Source organism: Aulostomus chinensis, chromosome 15, assembly GCF_037954235.1.
Source record: "Aulostomus chinensis isolate RoL2024-O1b breed Wild chromosome 15, RoL_Achi_v1.0, whole genome shotgun sequence".
NCBI lineage: Eukaryota > Metazoa > Chordata > Actinopteri > Syngnathiformes > Aulostomidae > Aulostomus > Aulostomus chinensis.
Window position 1 is genome coordinate 12,601,483 of NC_141334.1, and position 15,379 is coordinate 12,616,861.

The 15,379-nt window shown below is 40.8% G+C and overlaps 1 protein-coding gene across 6 annotated transcripts in view; it reads right to left on the reverse strand.

Moving 5' to 3' along the window:
* The window catches only part of npas2 (neuronal PAS domain protein 2), a 46,008-nt gene that overhangs the window by 24,489 nt on the left and 6,140 nt on the right, over positions 1–15,379 (reverse strand). For 4 of the 6 annotated variants that reach the window (XM_086227012.1, XM_086227013.1, XM_086227011.1 and 1 more), the window contains exon 1: positions 2,437–2,792. The exons of 1 other annotated variant lie outside the window; for it this stretch is intronic. The gene's annotated coding sequence lies outside the window, so the exon portion shown is untranslated. Of the gene's footprint in view, positions 1–2,436; positions 2,793–15,379 lie in introns of those variants that run through there. One more of the 6 variants, XM_086227010.1, reaches the window with a different exon arrangement.

The window sequence follows — 15,379 nt, forward strand, 5'->3', positions numbered from 1 at the left end:
GGATACAATGAAAGAAGGAGGATTAAATCTTGTGTTCTTTATTTTGCTTTTACATACAGTATGATATTTTTCCATCATGTGTCATAATAAATGAATGTGTTCATGGTAGAAAATGACATTACTTGGTCTTTTTGAAACTAAGATGGATTATGAGGTGCTTTTGAGAGTTAAGACAGGAGTCTGAGATGAGAGGTGGGATGCACCCGCTTGATGAATAAATCTGCAGGAATTCTGTTGTTATAAATCTGCAGGAATTCTGTTGTTACTAGTTTTTTTATGTGTAAGGTTTAGGGACATTTACGGTGAAAGTACTTGCACTTGTAGGTGTCTTCCTTGAACATTTCTGAACATATTTGGCCATGATGGACTAAATCTAAAATCAAGAAACAAGACTGATCAATGAATACTGGACTTTAGGATGAATTTAACAGGGTACATTCATTTTTTTTCCTCCTTGTGTTAAAATAGCTAAATAACCTAAATATCCTTTTTTTTTGTTTTAAAATCTGGTATCCAAATTTCGATCACCCACAATCTCTTCTGACCAAACTGCAGTGAACGAGAAGGTATTTTTTGACCTAGCATGTTTTGATTTGATGGAATACATTGACCACGCTCGCTGGCAGGCACGGACTAACGGTCTTTAATCTCCAGCGTAACTTTTTCTTCCTTTCTTTTTTTTTTTTTAAACTCTTTAAACAGCCCAAGAAGAGAAAACAAAAACCCTCAAGAGTGTTTATCATGCCCATGTTTGGTCTACTCACTCAAGAGAGAATGAAGCTGGGAAAAGACTGCAGGAGGAGATGCTATATTCCAGTCAGAGGGCTCACGTCGTCTCGGCTGCTCATCTGTTTAAGTTGTCTGGGCTGCGACTGTCTGCTTATCTAAAAGCCAGAGCTGCCAGACCACCTGCATCTGGTTTGGGGCTGGCAGCTCAAGCTGTCAGGTAAACACGAACTGGGCCGGGACAACCAGCGGCAAGTTCCAGACAAACAGAGACCGACGGTACAAATGTACCTGCCGCCCCCCACCCCCCACCCCCCACCCCCCCCCACACACACACACACACATACACACACACTATCAAAATTCTCACTGAGGAGAACAGTACAGGAGCACTGCTGTTCCATCTGCCATTACACAGATAATAATGTTGACGTTCACTGGGAGATATTAGATTAACGACGTGTTTATTACTGAGTTTGTAGTTCGCAGTGGTGTTTTATTGAGAACCGCTTCCAATATTTCAGCCACGTGCTTGGGAATGTCAGTTAATCATTAAAAAAAAAAAAAAAATAATCAAGATTATTACACCAAAAATTATAACAGTTACTTACAGGGTTCATACCCTTGACAGACAAATGCCTGTTCAAAAAATACATAACAGGAAAACATGGCAGACAATAAAAGCCAAGCTATGTAGTTGGATGCTTTATCATAAGCAGACATACATTAATATCAACCAGAAATGATTTGTCTAAGTCAATCATAACTAAACCGTAAATATTCTAATATGGAGGTATTATGAAAACAAATTTTCTGCCTTTTTTTTTCATTTTCAAGCACTGAAAATTGTTCCAACTTTTCAAATGTACTTATTCAATTTCTATCTATTTAGATGTATAGCGACCATACAAGTTATTAAAGAACGTCTGTGCAACGTACCACGTAAACATGCCTGACTGTTTCACACTGCTGTTTTGCTGACCTCGTGAACCTTGTGCATAGTTTCTCAGTCAAAAACAAATCTTGTTTTATGCTGTGATTTCTACTGCAGGTAAGTGATAAGGAAGCATGAAGCAATGACCCTTTAACTTCCCAGCATATACAGTACACAGTCTGAGTAGGCTGACACTTCATCTGAGGCTCAGGCTCAGAGAGAAGAAGATCTTTCGAATAAGAGAATTAGACACTAGATGTGTCAAACCCTGCAGATTTACATCTGACCAGGTTGGGTAACATGACCTGAACCTGCTGAGAAATTATCAAAGCATTTTCTTTTCAGTACCATTTCACTTTTTTCTCCTATTGATTTACCAATTTATTTAATTTCATTTTGCTCTCTTGCATCTTCAGATAATGTATATATATATATATATATATATATATATATATATATATATATATATATATATAAATCTCTTCATTGTTTCGTCATGACTGGCATCATCATCATCATCATCACCATCACCATCAGCAGCAGCAGCAGCAACAATGGTGCTACAGGCGGGGAAATAGGCTGTTTTACCCTTGTAACCAGGCCACTTACTGCTGACATGTAAGCAGCATTACATCCATACATCCTCGCTTCCTCCGCGATAGGAAATGATTAACCAGCTCTTGAAAACAACCCCACCTGCACTTTAATTAGTCAGTGAACTTGTGATCAAGGAGTGACTAATTTGTCTGTCAAGAAGTGACTTAAATCTCACATACCTTGAAAGGCGGCTGTTCGGTGTAAACACGGCTCCACACTTCACTTTAATCAAGCTAATCATGTTTTAAGCTGCAGCGGCGGCGGCAGAACCGGAGCGAGCACCGAAAGCGTTAAATTGCATAACTAGTTAATAAGGCGCTGTTATTAAACACCGACGATCCGTTGACAGGCCTCGTTTGTCATGAAATCTCCAAGTCGGGCTCTTTGCTGCTGGTTGCGGCTAGTGTCCGTGTATTTTCCAGGCTCTGTACTCCACATCCTCCGCTGGCAGCCGCTTGTAAACAGCGCCGAGTGGCTGAGAAAGTAGGTCAGCTGGTAGCTCAATACTCGACGGCAGCGGCAGCAGCAGAAGCAGGCGGGCGGGCGGCGGTGCTACACGACCGAGAGAGACCTGTAGTCACCCGGAGGAGGAGGGGGAGGAGGAGGTGGTGGTGGAGGTGTGTGTGTGTGGGGGGGGGGGGGGGGGGGCTGAGATAGTAATCTTTGACACGTGCTTCATAAAAGCAGTTTGTGGGGGGGAGAGAAATGTATGTAAGGTTTAAATTCCACGCCACGGAAACATGACTTCACTGTGAAAATGACGGAAATCACATGTAGAGGGGATGCGAGGTGGCTTCCCCTCACCCACTTTAGCCTGTCTCACATTAGTAGCTTCTTTTTATTTAAATCTAATAAAAAAAAGAGAGTCCTACCAAGCAAAATAAGTAGCTGAACACTTTTGTTTTCCCCCTCAAGTGCTTCCCCCCGCACTTCCTACGTTTTTATTTTTCTTTTTTACCACTTCCTGGTTCCCTGAGCTCAAGTCCCAAATGTGGGTCAGCAGTCTGCATGACTAATATCAAGAGCTCACAGTGGACTGACTCCAAATGTGTTGCATCTGTCAAATGATCACACAAATGGCTGCAGTTTATGATCATGTTGGGATCTGTTAAAGTGTTTTGAAGAGTTTTAAAACAGTCAGTTTTCTTGAAAACAAAATTCTGGGGTCAGAAAGAAGACAGTGAAACTTTCGACTCTCCAGCAACCCACAGCAAGCTTATCAGGGTTTCATTATCAGAACATGAATCGCAGCTAACTGTGCTGTATTCATGAGTCAACAACGCGTAACCAGGGGCGTTGCAGGCAAACCAGGTAATCACCTTGTGGCCCCGAGCTGGAGGAGGCCCCCCAAGGACCGCTGATTGCAGTAGTCCAAACTCCTTTACATTCTGTGACTCGTCATGTCGAGGAAACTGTAATGAACCCAATGTGACCCGTGTACCACGAGCTTTGGGTGGGGGGGTTAGTGAAGGGTCAAGTTATGAAGTTTATCAAGATTTTGTGCAGGTTCCTCCGAGTTCTTAAGAAACCCTTGACAACATAAATCCAGAATTACATCAATTTTGGTGTGACTGAAGACCGGAAGCCTCCACTACTGGTTCTAGAGCATATTTGGCTGGGACGACTGATTTCACTTGCTCAAGTCTGACAATCCAAGTGCCTCTTAACTGTGAGTGAGTGTTTCTCAATGAAAGACAGCTAATATGTGCTACCTCCTAATGTCACAATATTACAACAAGATGCTGTTGCCCCCCGGTTAGCTCTGTTAGCACCAACAAACTGAACATATAAGCAATAAATTCTTCACTATTTTAAATATTATTTTTTTAACAATATTTTCACCTATTTTCATCAAAGGTGTTTCAGTTGAGTCCAAAAACACAGCACTTTTATAATTAAAGACAGTTGTAATGAAAATAGAAGCTATTCTCGTGAATTCGTTCAGTTTGTTTCGTGAGCATGTTTACTCACACTAGCTGAGCAACATATTTAAAATGTATCTAATGTATTATGAATCTTCTTTGTGGTTAGGTATTGTCAGTCAAACCTTTTGTAAAAAACAAATGGTGGGGATGTCATTTCTAATGACACGTACACCACAGACAAACTGTACAAGTGACACACATGATGCTTTTACACATTTTCAATTGCTAATGATGCTAAGTAACTTACATTTTTTTTTTTTTTTAGTTTGGCCTATTAGCTACCATTTGCTAATCAGCCCTGAACACACAGGCTGATGGGAATTGTGACTTCATGGTGGCACTAAATGACACAAGTCAGGAAAGTCACTGTTACTCCTCTTGAGAATTAAATGGAGATAAACCTAGCAGTTGCTGAAGTTTCACCCGGACCAAAGCAGCAGCCTGGCACTGTTACCCCCACCACCGTCCCAGAGTGTGCAGGGATGACGTCCAACAATGATCCACATGCTGTAACGCTTGTGACGCTGACCCACAAGTAGCCTCTTTCCTCTTTAAATTAGGGTTTTTCTTTGTTGACTTCGCTATGTCAGGCAAACTTTTATTCTGATTGCTGAGGTTTCCCTAACTGATGAACTTGTGATACACACCATGCATATGTCATGTGAGGGAAGTACACAGCCCACATAGCACATGAGAGCATGCTGCTTTGACAAGATCCACTAAGACATCAGAAAACTCTAAGTGGCATGCTTGACGAGTCGTAGGTAAATCGATCCTAAAATATTTAAATACAGCGGACACACAAATCCACTAGGTATTCTTTATTTTCATGCTCTTGAGGAGTATTTCCACATTTGTTTAAAAAGCCAAAAAGTCAAACTCATGAGTCTAAAATGCTGGAAATGTGTTAGCATAGAGGACAATCTCCAGGCACTGAAGCCCATTTATACAACAGCCAAACTCTGGAACTATAAAAATATCCATCATGTGATGTATGCCAGCAACTTTTTTCCCATAAGCCTCAAAAAGTGTCTATAAAATAGTAAATTTATTTTTTAAGGGTCACAACCTCCATGAAATGGCTCGTTTAACTGTTACAATTTGATGGGTTTGGTCCAGTAACTGTTGAAGAGCCACAAGATTAAATCATTTTATCCTTTTTCAAGTTGGCTGAGGGCTAAATTGAAATGAATGGGGCCCGTCGCTGATGCTGTGACCTGTGTTCTTATACATCCACGGAAACTTGAGACAAGAGCCACGTTGGAGAGAAAGAAACGGCAGCATCCTTTCACGAAGACAGAAGAGAACATTGCTCCTCCTTTGAATGAAAAGGGATTGTTCTGAATAATGGTGGAAATTGAAACAATATGTTTAAACATCTTTCCGTGTAACATTGGCTTTAATTCCAAAAATGCCACATATGTGACACTGCACAGTTAATATCAACACAAGCATGCTTAGCAGACATTTTTATGTGCAATATAAAGGTGTCTGTTCCACAATAAACAGCACTAACAGTGGAGCACACGGGTCTCATGCAGCCTTTTGTTCAGACTCTGTCGCAGGTCCTCCACAAGCACGTATCTACTACGCTAAGGCAATATGACATCATCAGATCTAATGGATTTCTCCTCAACTTAAGCTCTACCACCCTCCCAAATTTAATCAAAACAGACAGACAATGGTCATAAACAGCTAAAACTACAAACCTGTGTAGGCTTACTTTTTACTCCCCCACCCCCCCACATGAATCAGTAAGCGAATCAATACAGAATCGGGCTGATAAGCACAATCGACACCGGTATCAATAAAGTCTTCGGCTGCCTGTGGCTCTGCCTGCTCCTGTTTATTCCACATTCATAATTAGAATTCCTCCACTGCTGGAGCTCGAGTTATAGCCATGTTAGATTTGCAGACAACTTGTCTCAAAGGACAGTTTCATGTCATGAGTCACACTTTGCCACAGCTGCTGTGGTGGTCAAGTGTTGAATGATTGATCTGGCATGCGATGTGGTACCACTTACATCCCGTTTTAACAAGCCTCTGAGACATGGAGCCGCACCAGTGCAGTCAGGCCTCGGTGGTCTTCCAGCGACATGGTTCTGAGATGACTGGACTAAAAGGGCTGTATTTTGTCATTGCTAACTAGGCTCCAGTTTGAGGTTTCTCTTGCATATGTAATGAATCAATTGCATGTTTAGTCCAGCCAAAAACTGATCAAGCAAGATGTCTGCTGCCCGTCTGACTGGGCAGCAGCTCGCGTTCCACTGAGGTTTATCTGCAACCATTTACTTTCATGCTAATCCCAAACTGCACAAACAAAGAATCAATTCTAACACTGAAAAATGGTATCCAACAAAATCTTTCATATATTTTCATAGAGCACAGCTTATTGATGTAAAACTTAAGAATTTTTTAAACTCAAAATAGTTCTTCAATGTTTTTGTTTTTTTTTAAAGCACTGAAGGGAAAATCACGATTATACTGTTGTGAAATAGTTACAGCTCAGCGAATCCGAACACAGAGAGGCGACCAGGTACCTTTGAGGCCCCCATTCAAATCCAAACTTAGCCCTTTGTGTGTGGAGCTCCCACTGTGTGTTCACACTGGTTGTTCCAGTTCCTCTCATGTCCTAAAGACATGAATGTCAGGTGGATGGCAGGCAGCACTAAGCTTAGCCAAATTGCAGTGACATTTTTGTCAGTAACTATGGTAACTTATGGGTGTCTTTGACTTCTGCTCATATCAAAGACCGCACAGGTAATCAGGCTGAATGTTGTCGCACAGTAGAGGAAACCTAATGCAGATGATAGGAGGTGAGACAGGCAATTTCATATGTGATATTAGCGGATTGGATGGAAGGAAAGAGGAGGGAAGCCAAGCGAGGCGAGGACAGAAAGGGGAACACCCTGTACGTTTATCTCTCTCCCACTCGGACCACCAAACAAGAAGCTGTGCTGACTATTTGGGGGATTGTACCATTTAGTCCTTGAAGCAATACATAGGGCTGAATCATAAATCTTATTTGCAATATATCAAAAGACTTTTTGCAACACAGAGAATAGAAAAAAAATAGAATCTTGAGGCTCTGTTACAGAATGAAGGGAAAAGAAACTACAGTTGCACAAAATTAGATTATTATGAATATGTTACAGTTGATTTTGGCTGATAACCAAAATTACCAATGTCCATCCATCTATCCAATTTCTTCCGCTTATCCTGTTAAGGGTTGCGGGGGGGGGGGGGGGGGCTGGAGCCTATCCCAGCAGCCTTTGGGTGAGACGTGGCGTTCACCCTGGACAGGTCACCAGTCCATCACAGGACCAACACATAGAGACAGACAACCATTCACACTCACAGCCACACCTACAGTCAATTTAGAGTATCAATCAGCCTCGTCCCCTCTTGATGTCTTTGGACTGTGGGAGGAAGCTGGAGTACCAGAGAGAACCCACACAGGAACAGGGAGAACATGCAGACTCACACAGAAAGATCTTGATGCTTGAGCTCAGAACTGTCCTGTTGTGAGGCGACTGTGCTGACCACTGCACCACCGTGCCGCCCCACTTATCAATGTCAATACCGTTAATATATTTTTTTGTTAATACTTAAAAACTTTTTGAATTCGAAAAAGGAACATTTTTCTATTTGTCAAAAACATTTGAAAAAGCCCATAAATTGTATAACTATCGCAGATATAAATATCAGCCACCTGACAGACATCAGATATATTTGAAAAATGACCTAGTGTATGAGTGCGTGTGTCCCTGGGTGGGTGCATGCACGAATGTGTTATTTATTGAGGAGTCTCAGGGCCTTTTAGAGGCCTGCACCTCCTTCCTGAGCACATATGAAAGGACAGGTCGTTACACCCGTGTGGCGTTCCCGGCATGTTGTCTTCTTATGTACTTATAATGGTACATTGAGACACCTTTTACCTTCATCAAAACATTAAAGCTCCTGCGATTTGAATGTTACACTACGCATATTTTGATTTTCATTTAATTATTCAGCCCCTTGTTTGTGCATAACCAAAAGCAGACCTGCAGCAGTTAGTCAATGAAATGTTGGTACACCAAATGATTAATCAGCAGACATCCGCTGTGGATAAAAAAATACAAGACGAAAACAAAACACTTGCTTCGCCAGGAAAGGCAGTGTTTCCTGTCTTGGTTTATTCATGGCCACCTGCATCGATATCAGCACTGACCACCACTTATTATTTTCAGATATTCTCTAATCCTTTTAAATGAGCAACCTCATTGATAACATGGCTCCTCCTCTCTGAGCACTGAGAATCAAAACATGATCATACATGGATGGATGGGAGGAAGGATTGTTGAGAAGACTGGAGGCTGAATTCCTTCAGAGTTCCCAAAAGGTTTGTTTCATAAACATAAATTCTGCTCAAATGTATCCAAAACGAATGCATTCAAATTCTCTCTCGGTCCAATTTATACTCAAATAAGTGAGTAGCAGGCATGAAATGAGCCTGGCTGGTATGAGAAGCCTCAAGATAGCGTCAGATTACAGCTGGCTTGTCAAGGTTAGCATGCTATCTTATTTGACGCAAACTGACACAGACGGTGTTTATACTTTGCTGTTTGACAAGAGCTGTACAATCTCGTCTGATTGTTTCCCACAAAGCATTTGGAGTCGAGCATGAATACCTGCAATATTTAATGCATTCAAAAATTTGTGGAGCCTCTTTCTTCTTTCAACAATTTGTGTTAAAATCTTAAACTCGATAGATATTATAGTGGATTATATTACTCCATAATTTTCCAACAGAGGTAAAAACTCCTGGAACATGGAGATAGAATAGAATTGAACATCATATGTTAAATCAGAACAGTGAGAACAAAACCCAGAAGAACATAATAACAGACCATAAAAGCACCATATGCCTCCTAGTAATGGAATACATGTACAATAAGCAACGCAAGAGCGCAACACGTTGCAGTCTACTGTATCATCAGATCCCCTCAGGGTGATGAGAGGTAACTATCTTAAAACTCTGACCTTCAACAAACTGCACACACTATATTTACTCACCTGTCTGGTTTGTGATTACTTTAAACTAAAGTGTAGTAAAGTTCAGACAGGCAAAAGATCTAAAGTTGACTTGTGTGCTTTTTTTTCCTGAACCTCTCTAGGATTCTTTTTGATTGCCAAGTAGTTGTCACATTATATTTTATTTCAGTTGGCCTCCAAGAGAGAGGGGACATTACTGGGTATTTCTAAAGGTATCATTGGGAATGTGAAAAGTAAAATCATTTCTTTGAGTTTGTGCCAAATACTTTTCTTGAGGTGATAGTAAAATACTTTGGTGTAGACGTTTAAGTTCCCTCAGGATGAATAGGAATGACATCTAGGGTACAGGGACACCCAAACTTTTCCACTGTAGGACTGAAATTGAAGCTCAATAATGGACAAACACATATTGTGTTGTTGAACTGTATTTTTTCATGATCTAACAGGTCAAATGTGTCCACTTCTGTGTTTTATGCCCAAACATCTGCAGCTGTATGTTCAATCATATTACACCTGTCACACAACTGCATATTAGCATTTTAGCTATTAGCAGCACTGTTGTGCCCAAGCACTGCTTCATAACGCTAGTAACTCAAAGAAATGATGCCGGGCTTCTTCTCTCTGATTTAAGCTGAATACATCACCACCAGGTCCTTAAGAAACTGCAGCACTTCAAATTCCTTAACCGCTGGCTCAAACTTCCTCTCTAGTCCACTAGTGACTAGTCTAACTGTTTATGGTCACACGCTATTGTCCTCTTTACCCTCTGTACTAATTCCATCCATGGCCACCCTCTCCTTCAAATAATGATGCTCTCTTTCTCTGCATATCAACATTTCATATCAGCGCACAATGTGACCGTATCTTTCCTTGTATCTCACCATCGCAACAGCTAATAAGCCTCTCCAAAACACACCAGTGTCACCATTAGAAGAGGTAGAAGTGGTGGAGGGTCTCAGAGACGCCCCCTGGATAAATACCTCAGCTTTACCAAGTACATTTACAGATGTTGTTAAGAGAGCTGTGAACGGTCCGCGTCACCGGCTTGGTCGGAGGTGAAGTCTCCCCATCTTTTTGCAAGAGGTTTGGTACTACAGCTGAATGAGCTTTAAATAAGTAACCTCTTCTTAAGTTACAAGTGATCCAGAATGCAGTGTGTAGAGTTTCAATTCATGTCTTTGTCTTGTGAACCCTGTAATTAAGTGGTCCTGTAAATCCCTCATTATTCTCCTCTAAACTGTTTGCCTTCCGGCTTGGTGACAATTACACTCATACTGATATACGGTATTCTATCTTTGAATAACGGTCAGGATGGATGTGTTTCAACATATTTACTTGTCTCCGGAGAAATCGCGAAGCAATGGAGGAACTTTCAGATATTGACTGACATTTGCATTAACCATTAGCAGTGATCGTTCATAACCTCCGCCTGTACGATAAAGCATCATCACCATATGACTTCTGCCAGCCGAACTGGCAACTTCTGGTTAGCTCTCCACTAACAGCTATGGAGTAAGAGTTTAATCTTAAACCTGTCAGACTTTCCAGATGTTATCAGACCAAACAAATCGCATCCTGAGAGTAAAAAATGTTGATTTGTCAAGGTTGTGTAACGCTCAGGGGAATTTATGCATCATTTTACGACCTCAAAAGTACGACGTTACAGAGGTTTGCTATTATTAACGTGCGATATTTAAATCATGTGCCCCTTCAGACTTCCTGAACATTTTCAGAACAAATTCACCGTCATTGTGTTAAAAGGTGGTTATAATATTCTACCTGGTGTTTTACAGCCAATTCAACCAAGTTCAAGTTACAACCAAGTTCAAAAAGTAAGTGTACAAGAAAGACTTGTGGCTGCAGCGCATCACATGATGGACGGGCATGGGGAGGGGCATAGGAACGACAGAGGCTATGATCACGCATTTTCACATAAAATTAGAACATGCTGATGTAAAAAAAAGTACTTGGATATGGATTTCTGATAAAATCCGAAATGAACACACGGATCAAACTTGGGAACATGCATTTTTTTTCCCCCTTTTTTTTAAAACAAGAATTTCATTTCATGGGATCTTTGATGGCTTCCGCTGTGTTATCCAATACAACTCGAGGGTAAAATCAAATTTGTTTTAGTTACATGATGCTCACTGAGCTATTGTATCTGTGTCATAAGATGGTTTGCTTACACACACTGGATGATAGTACCGAGACACTGCTGAGAAAGTGAAGAATGCCAGAGAGAGGATGTGGTGTAGGATCGTTCTGAACTACACTGATGCCGTGCCAGCACCCAACAAGTGTGAGACATCTAAGATTCATTAAGATCTCCCACATTTTACTGCATTATTCACCATCCGCCTACATGCGGATTACTTCCGCTCTTTTATGTAGGTCATGTTATCGCTATTGGATAATAAGATGATATTTAGAAGCAGGTCTCCCCACCTGATAGATGTTTAGCTTGAGTTTCTTTACATCCTGTACTGAGCACTTGACTCTTTATCTTTACATGAATGAAAAATTGATTGATTTTAATAACCACTGAGTCATCAAGCCATACTGCCTCCAGCTACATCTGCGATGCTGCTATTGGTGATGTCATTGTGGCCCTCTGCTGAAGTACTGACTGTCATTAATTAGACTGTGGCACTGCTGTTCGTTCTGTGTTCCCATGGTAACAATGTGTGGTGTCTACTTTCCTCGAGCCAAGGCAGCTTTGTCCATCAGGCCACTAGTTTCCATTTTCTTCAGGTGTTATTTTTTTCCCCCTACACTTATGTACAGAAATCAAGACCTTTGCTGGTTTGATTAATATCAATAAAGAGGTAGGCTGTTTTGATTCCTTATGATAAAAAAAACTTTCTCAGATGAAGTCATACATAAAGAGATGATTTGCAATTACATTTAAGAATTATTTCCTTTTTTTGATAAAAAAAATAGTCTAAAGGACAAGGTATAAAAGAAATATACAATCAGCCATCATAACAAAATAACAGAAGATTTTTGTTCAACACTTATTTTTTTGTCTTTACACAGAAATAAAAGAACATCGAATCAGCTGCAAATGTCAGTACAGAACCTGAAGAACACCACCTTAACACAGGAAATGTGGTCACATTTCTGCCATTTAGCCATCCACCTACTCATTTCTGGCTGGTTTGATATTACACAATGCTCAGTTCAAGGGAAATCTTGTACCTCAGTATAGAAGGAGCAGCAATGGCCTCAGACTTCGTCCAACAGCAAGGCAGAGATATTGGCATTAAAAAAACAACAACAACAACACAACCATTTCTCACAAGAACATATATTTGTTCCCTTGATTAGCCGGTGTAAGAAAGCGGCGGTCAGTGAGCACCCACATCTCCTCAGCAGAGCTTTGGTGTGTCTCAACTGAGCAGCAGCTTCACACTAATCCTCCCCTGGGCAACAGCTGAACCCTCACACTCTCTGAGCGCTGCCCGCTGGACAATCCTGTCACAGTTCAGTCTGAAACATCCTCACCTGCTGGGCTCCCAAGAAAAACACAAGACCTTCCACCGTCACTTCCATAACGGTGGCGTGACCAGCCTGACCCTGTGACCGGCCTGAGTGATGGAGTACGTGGAATATTTTTGTGCTTAGTCAATACATTAATGAGCAATGTGAATTACGAATTGAGTAAATTATTAAGCAAAGCAATTATGTTGATACAGCATTTTCATTTATTCATTCGCACTCTCGTCATGAGTATGTGGATCAGGGGCTCTCAAAATCAGGGGTCCTTGAGGGTCTTTTCAGACATATGATTTCATTTTACTTGCTACTAATTTCCAGGTCATTTAATTTTTTTTTCTTATTTCTGCAAAATTTCAGGTAATTTGGAGAAAAAAAGTGACTCTCCTATGAAGAAAAGTAAAAAGTAACTAAACAAAACATTTACTAAACAATTAACGAAAGAAGTTAATTATTTATAAATCCTTGAACAGATTTCTCGTGTTTAAATGCTTGTGAAAGAGGCAGTCATCAGTCCTAAATATCTCAATAAGGGTTCCTATTGAGCAAAATCACCTCCAATGATTTATAAAGTGTCAACCTGGGGGTCCAATGCATGAATAACTTTGACAGCCTATGATTTCTAGAATAAATCAAACTGACAATGATAAATGTATAAAAATCGCTAACTAATAACCGTCCATTCTTAGCTTTAGTACACTTTATATCAGCCTCTTTCACTTATTCCGTGTTATTTTGTACCTACAGAAGAATCTTTGTCAAGGATTTTGGTGAATCTTTACCACGGCCGCTTTATAATTACACAATCTCCACACAGCACAACCTCACTGCAGGTAGTTGCATCATTGCAATAAGGAAAGGCGACCTATAAAGCAAACATCCTCTCACCAGGTAGCTCTACTCTCAGATTTCCTCAATTATATTCTCCCAGCTACACTAAAAGAATCATCACATTATTCCGGGGCCTGCCATTGTCTGCTGCTGCTCAGGAAAAAGACAGGCAGTGTGTGAGCAAATATGTGGGTCATGATTCTAGGGCACGGGTGGAAAGGGCACTGCAGCTTTTCTTTGTAGCGCTGTCTCAAGCTCAGATGGTGAGTCTTTGATTCCATTCCTGGCTGGGGAAAGGCTAGCGATTCTTTAGCAATACCACAAAGAGCCATTTAGATAAACAGAATAACATAATCATTATGAATGCATTAGCAAGTGTTTGTAAAACCACAACCAGCCATTCTCTCACTCTGTGCTGCGACTGTGAGGTGAACTCAAACAGCCTTTTGCAAGCGGCCCATGGAAAAAATGACCTTATGTCTCCATTCCTGTCTATTGCTGTTTCATTTTCCTTGTTATGAAACACTGCTTTCCATATTTCCAAAGCTTCCTCTTGAAAGCACACAAATCTCTTTTGTTTGACGCAGGTTTCTCTTAAGGGAGGTAGGCAGCTTGTAATGAAAGCAATTCATCTCTTCGAGGAAACAGGTATAAAATAGTAGCTGTGTATTGAATTGCACTATTGACCACATATCCATTCCATCTCATTTGTAATCCACAGACACCCTAACTGGAGGCATTTTCAATTCAGAAATGAAAGAGCTACTCATTCATCTGTGTGTGTGTGTGTGTGTGTGTGTGTGTGTGTGTGTGCGTGTGTGTGCGTGCGTGTGTGTGCGCGCATGTGTGTGTGTGGGTGTATATTTTTTAAGGTAATTAACATTCTAGTAGAACTATAGAGGCAAAAACAGCTGCAGATGGCATCTATTTCACCCGAGGGCTCGTTCACTGAGAAAAATGAGTTTACATATAATCATAATATGCTTGATGAAGAAAGTGGGTTAATAACATCTACATTTTTAATGATGAAAGGGTCATTAGTGCTCTGGGGGAAAACAAATAATCACACTGACTCGTTTTACGTACTGGGCTACTGCCTCACATCTGATTAAAGTAAAGTGAAATACAGCTAATTTTGGGTGCAGTTTCTGTGAATGGGAACGTACACATGCGTTATTCAGCTCAGCAGCAGCTCGCTTTAACAGAGAGGCAGAGACAGCGCTTCACAGTGATGATGATTCATGAGTCATAAGGCCAGCCGTAGTGTCCTTGAGCAGACCCTTAAATCACTGTAACAAACCTTGTCCTCATGTGCATGGAGGAACAGAGTTACCCTAGAGGCAGGGTTTCCAAAAAAAATACAAAATACCAAAAAAATCTGGCTTTATTTTGTAGTTTGACGTTAAGAACAAATAAAAGATCAGATGGTTATAGCATGAGTTGCTTTTGTAAATAAGGTTCCTGTTCTGGAAAGGTCAGTGTCACGGGATGTGGTCAGGTTTTTTTTTGTTTGTTTGTTTTTTTGTTGTTTTTCGCGTCTTTATATCGCAGATTGAGACGATCCACAGAAACGAAGAATCTGTCTTCGGGCGCTAATTTCACGTCAGCACCCGATCCCTGACCTCCTGTAGAGTGCTTTACTCCACGGAAAAGGGAAAAAAAAAGAAAAAGAAAAAAAAGAAAGAAGCTACATTCAGCCAACGCCCTGAGCTAAAGATCTGAACCATATAGGTCACAAACAGTGACTCAGCCAACACATATTGTAAAACCTTTTTTTTTCTGCCATTGTAATATAAAGCGCAGCCACACCCGATTCTTGAAAGTTACCTCTTGA